Below are 6,880 nucleotides of genomic sequence, written 5' to 3' on the forward strand. Positions count from 1 at the left end.
GGTTTTATTGAAACGCAATCGGAAATTTCGTGAACAAAACCCAAATGCTTAGTATTTTAACTGCTTGAGAAGGGTAGGGCGAAACCAACACCCCGTGAGGCAAAATCGACTCCATTAAAAATAATTATATTTTTGAAATAAAACACAAAATTTATCAAAACACCTCATAACAAGGCAAAAAAAAAAAAAAACCGTGAGCGATGAACCTGTTTTTATTTTGTTTCAAATATAGTAAAACATTATTACCAGGGGTTTGACAAAAAATAAAGATTTTATGCGTTCCGAAAAAAACATTATAAAAGTGAACTTGTTTAGTTGTCAACAAATTTGATATCAGAAATTATGTGAGTTGAAAGTGCGATCGTCACGATATTTTTTACGTCGTTAAGAGACATTTCCGATCCTAAAAAATATATATTCTTGATCAGCGTGGCTAGGGAGTTGTCCCAGCCATGTCAGTTTTAGAACTATCTTGATTAATCATTCCCAAAAGTTTTTATTCCATTGCAGGTAAATAAGTACGTCTTCTGTGTGGAGAGTTTTGACGATATTTTTTCTTTGACCTAGAAAATAATATTTAAGTAAAACAACTATAAACGAAAACAAGAGGGAACAACAAACTAGACTAGAAAACTAGTCTCCCAGTTTTTAAGCTGTCTGCATGAAACTTTCCCAAAAGTTGTCTATCTTTGCAGATTGAACGAATATAGCATAACTTTTCTTTTTTATTTCTTTTTTTAGTTCGTTGAGATATAAATAATTTGTATTTCAGAACTACGGTCAAAATTTGATTAAAATCGGACGACTATACCATATAGGTCCCAAAAAAACATTTAACAAGTAAAGTACGCATAATCAAAAATTTAAAATGCATTCTTCGGCATGGCTCAAACAGTCATGTGCTCTGTGCGAGTTCTGGAATCAAAACTATTTAATCCATTTATAACTTTCCCTTGTTACTCTGTTCGATGTACGCAGTAATAAATATGTGTTGTGACAGGGTAGTATGGGCATGTTTTTAGTTTGTTTAAAAATAAGTGCCTTTACACATCCTAGCCAACGAAGGAAAGAAACGCAGTTTAGCGGAGATGCTCAATCCGAATCAGTTTAATATCTCAAACAACATTTTTATGAACAAATTAGGAATTTCAACACCCCATTGAAATCAGAAAGAAAACATTGAAACATTGAATGTTTTCAACATTAGCACGAAAATAAAAAAAAAATAAAATATCACCAACGGAAATTTCAACAGCAGGAAAAAAATCGAATAGCTCAGCAAAGCGTCGCCGCATGACAATTCAAAATCTTAAAATTAATTTTTCTTCAATTTTTTCGTGAAACCATAAGTAACAAACGAAAAAAAACCAAAGTTGGTATTTGGCGAAATACATGCGTTTATCCAATTTGATGAAAAAACCGATATACATAATAAATGCCCGAGAACGAAAAATGTGTTGAAATTTGAGTGCACGGGTATCCTGTGTTGAGTTAATTGTTATATGCCATGCTTATGTATCTTGTCTGTATATCTAAAATATTTACATTCCATGTGGAGGATCCGCTTAAAGTTTCAATTCAATGTCAGTAAAGACAACGTGTTACTAAACCTGTCGGTTTGTGTAAAACGTTTATTTTTTCGTTCGTCTATACGGCTAACACCAGGCGGAACTATCAGTGCCAGCCCTTCCACCCACTTGGCTATATGCTGATGTGACATTTATGTGTGTAAGCCGACGCTTGACAATCAAAGGGGACAACAATTTCCGCAATGCCACCGCCAACAACGACAGGCAGGATGACACTAGGGAGCGTGGGAGTGTGGAAAGAATGAAAAAAAATTCCATTAAAATTTTTGCAAGTTTTTAATTCGTTTTTTTTTTTTTTTAAAGGCGGTGGGGCTTTGCCGGAATACGCCCAAAATGTTTGTGTGGTAAATGCAAAAGGGGTTTGTTCCCGTGTGTTCGGGATGCGTGTTCCCATCAGCAACGTGAAAATTTCATTTTGTCGACAGGCTAGATGGTCGCACAGAGTTGGGCAATTTTTCGTTAAATCTTTCCTATATATAACACTTTTTTTGCTCAGAATTAGACTGTGTTTTGGTCATGGCTGTGGCATGCGGCCGGGCGTGACCAACGTATGGGGGGTGTCCCGAGGGTTTCCAGGAGGGGTTAGCGCCCAAATCCCGTGCATGTGCACAGGGTGTAAAAATGGGCGTTAACTCAATAAATTAGAATTTTTTCCGTTGCACAAAATTGTTTGAGAATGCGATTTCTCGTTTTTCACATTCCTTTTTCTCTTTCTGGCGCTGGCATTTGATTAAATATTTTTTCAATTTGGTTTTAATGAATTTGTGCATAAAGTTAGGTTCTAATTTCAAACGTTTATTTTAGTTCTATTTTAGATTTGAGATTATCTTTCATTATTGTTTTTGTTCAATAGAGGGGTGCTACAAAAACAATAAAGTTTAAAAAAAAAAATGCTTAAGAGTATGCAAAGGAAAAAAGCACCGTCGTCTTTGGTGATGAATATAGCAGACCTCATGACTACCAGAACATTATGTATTGCATACATTTTTAGCCACCCTTTAAAGTTATTTCAAAGCCGCAGGTATTCCGTAGCACTTCTTTAGGTTTAATAACTAAATAATACATAAATTATTTATTTATTATTATTTGCGAATAAATAATTTTTTTACTGGCTAATAAACTGTAACTGAACTAATCATTAAGGGACAAACGATAGTTTTATATTCTTTTCTTAGCTGAATCACTAAGTGAGCATTGGATCATGCTCAGAAAACAAAAATTTCTTGATTACAAAATTTTATAAACATCTCTAAGCATGTATATTATTAACAATCAATCTTTTTAACAATGTATAAGGTGATTTCCCAACCAATACTACTCTTCCTAATAGGAATAATTTTTATGAAATTATAGAATGTTTTTTATTTGGTGAAAATATTTGTTTTAAATACAATTAAATGTTAAGTTCCCCGATCCTTCGTTCTCTTTTTAGTTACATTTTCTCTAAATAGACACTTAATTTAATAAATTTTGAATGCCACATATTTTTACACTCATGGTTTTTTTTTTTTTGTGCCAGCAGTTCAGATGATGAGGAATTTTTTCCGCCACCGCAGAAAAGTATGCAACGCTCATAAATGTTTTTTTAGCTTAACATTTCCATGTGTCAATGTGGGTGCGTATGCTGCATCCGCCGTGTTGCCACTTGCCGTACGGGAGCTTCCCTTTGCCTGTTGCTTGTCGTAGTCACTCGTCGGATGTCTGATCATATTTGTTTGCGGTCTGAACTGCGGCGGCCGCTTAACAAAAAGTGGTCAGTACACACACAACGACCACAATTATAATGGCCGACGAAGTTCAACTTTTATCAAATTAAATTTGCCGGATTACAGGTATTTAGAGCTGAAACAGTCTGTGGCCGGGGCTTCAGGCAATACAAGTGGCATTAGCGGTTGTAATTGAATTTCAGCTATGTGCATGCATTCCACCTTTTTTTCGAGCCCGTTGTTTTTAACTGCGGCCTAATTGAATTTACTTCACATTTAAATAATAAAATAAGAAGACAATAAACGATTCTGGTTTGTGTGCGGACGCAGCATTTTATTGTTTGAATATCTGGCTGTTTGGATGGGATCTTCCCGAACTCAACGGTTTTTACATGTTTTTATATCTGGTATTTTTTAGCTGGTCGAAGTGACTTTGACAGCTCATGGCGCAAAAAGATTATTCCTAATTTCCAAATTGAAAAGCTCACACTGAATTAAAAATAATGTTAAATGAAAGTTTAGTTCGAAATGAAGTTAATTAAACAACATCAAACTTATGTAAATATTTATTAATATCGTTTCATTCGCGTAGATTAGTGGAGAACATGTATTTTGTTTAGATTAAGATTGTACATTTTTAAAATTAAGATTGTCCTAAATAAAAAGCGTTACTCTCACCATTGAATATAGTAGTGATCGGCTTGCAAATAATGTATTCGACAACCAAACAGTTTTATTTTAAGTTTAGGGCGTTGCGCAGTGTCCATAAAAATTACTCATTCGACACGTAAGCCAGTCCAAATTTTGGGTAAAAGAATTTTTTACCGTTTCCAAACTTGTCAACTCTTGATCTCGCTTAAATAGTAGTCCAAATATGGAGAGCAAATGAAATTCTCACCACCTGCATGAAAATAAGTTTTTTCTTCTGGGATGCCCAGAACACCAATATTTATTAAAATGAGAATTGCTTTCCACATTTAATAAAATTTAGCAACGCATATTTTCTTTAGAAACAAGCCAGTCTTGAAAGACTTGTATATTTAAAAAAAAACTATTGAACCAAACGCATTTAAAAAGAGAAAATTAAACTATTTAACCATTGTCCGCCAATAATCAAAATTGTTCTACCTTTCTCTGCAAAATATTTCATTCGAAGTCAATTAAAACACCTTTCCGTCTTTCAGCTCCTTGGTAACATCGTCCATACATTCATGTTCACTTCTGGCTTCCAAGTGTTTGGCACTGAGAAAAGGTTGCTGTTAGAGTCGAGACTGAAAACGGAGGCAGCTGCAACTCAATTACGTTGCAAGCATAAATTATTCACTTAAGTGTCACAAATTACCTGAAAAAGGTTGCCAAGGGGGAGCAGTTGACTGCGTTTTACCTGCAAAACACTTCGACGCACACGGACGCAACTCAATTTGAGCATAAATTTCATTTGGTCCAAGTGAAAACAACAGCAGCAGATTCCGAAGAAGCTGCGTCCTCACCGGCTTTAATAACAAACACAATTTAAGTGCTCATAAAGCGGCTTGCCAGGCAGCTGAAAGCCCGGCTCCTGCCCTCTTGCTAACGGAGTGCAGCAGGAGTTATGCACTCGTAGGATATGCTCCGCATTTTATGCACTCCCAAGTAAAGTTATTGAGTAATCAGCTTTAAAATTTCCGAGCCACTCCTTCCCCACCTCCCATCTGGTGCTGGCCATTTGTTTGTTCCTTTTGGCCAAAGTAGCATGGGGCCGGGCCAACTCCGTCCTGCTCCCATAAAGTGCCCGAAATGTATGCCGGGGCACGTGGCAGCTGAAAATGATTGCGCGACATGCTTGGTTTATGCATTTTGGGTGCCGCAATTTATGTAGCAGTGCAGCTCTGGCTCCATGACCTCAAGACGCTCGAAACTGCACTTAGCCACAGGCAGCGTGACGTATCAGTGTTAATGGGTTCGCTTTCCCACATGAACATGCAGCTAATCTGCACTTTTGTTACATACATCTAGGTGTCACTTAGAAATAGATTATTTTTCGGTTACAAACATTTTAATAAAATTTCACAACTTATATCAATATTGCTATTATTAGGAACTACGAAACAAACAATATTTAAAGTAGTAGTAGTAAAACATTAAAGCTTTTGTTATCCTGTGGTTACCACTTACTAAATAATATTATATATATTTGTCACAAAGTTAGTGTACACAAAAATAAAACCTGATATGTATTAAATCAAAATATTCAGATCAAATAGATATTAAAGTTCATCAAAATATTTTTTTTTAGATATATTATAAATATTTTTGTATTATGTTTTCACATTAGAACGAAATGTGAGACACCTTTACTTTTGCTAGTGGGTGCTAAAAATTTTGATATTTTTCCAAAAATCTATATTTCTTAAAGTTTTTATACTTGTAAGTTTGGTATTAATTTATCCAATATACCCACTCTAAAATACCCACGACTTGGAAGCTGGTCGATGAAAGAATTGTTAATTATTAATGTTTGTTGACCAACAGCATCATAAATTAGACGCAGACAATGAGAGATGTAGTAAGTCCATGTTTGAGGGCCATATATATTTTTTTACTACCCAGTTGTCCTTGGCTCCTTTCTCATGCGTCTCTGCACATATTCATACCCGTTAGTCCAACTGTAAAAGGGTATATTGTATTCGAAGAAAAGTATGTATGTAAAAGAAGAACGTTATTCCGACTATACAAATTAATTATATTCTTGATCAGGATCAATATTCGGATGAACTTTTAGATATCGGAAACTATTAGAATGTGGCCACGCCCACTCTATTGAGCTTTATATGTTCATTCGGTCTATATCTACCAACTCAAACACAAATTTGTAACTCAAACGATTGTGAGCACAAATCTAAATACTCGGCAGATGGCGCCACCTAAGTCCCGGTTATTTGATAAGCTGAGTAACAGGTACCTTATATTTGGGGCGTTCCTTCTTGTTTTTGCAACTTATTCCGGTGCTGTGTGTATCTGTTTCTGTCCGCTTTTTTTCTGCAGCTCGCCGACTCATTAAGCCCAGTAATGACACTTTAACACTGTGAGCACGTTCTAAGCAATAATTCATGCCACTGAATGATTTGTGGGTCCCTCTAAAACGGCGAGGAAAATGGTGAGCGAGTGACCGCCGGTATGGGCAGTCGTCGAAGTTCAGCCCCCGTTGAAGTGTGAACATAATTTGTTGGCATACTTCAGGTAAAACAATAGGTAAAGTTGTTTCCAGCAGCTGCTAACCCAGACAATGGTAAATTATTGAGCGATTCTCCCTAATTTTTTCTTTAAAGATTTACCCGAGCAGAGTGAACTAATTAAAGGATTAATTATTTATGAAGCCGTTCCAATAAGTGTGCTTTATGTACCTTTATGCTTTTATTATTTTCTACGGAATAAATGCTTGTTTAACTATGAAATCGACCTAATAAATTGCTGATTGTTGCACATTTATACAGCGTAATACTAATCATTGTGCAGAAATGCTAAAGATTGAACGAAAAAATACCTAGGACGTGAGTTTGCCGAAAATTCAGGCGGAGATAATTCAAGTTAAATTTAAAAATTCAG

Source organism: Drosophila elegans, unplaced genomic scaffold, assembly GCF_018152505.1.
Source record: "Drosophila elegans isolate 14027-0461.03 unplaced genomic scaffold, ASM1815250v1 contig_476, whole genome shotgun sequence".
Lineage (NCBI taxonomy): Eukaryota > Metazoa > Arthropoda > Insecta > Diptera > Drosophilidae > Drosophila > Drosophila elegans.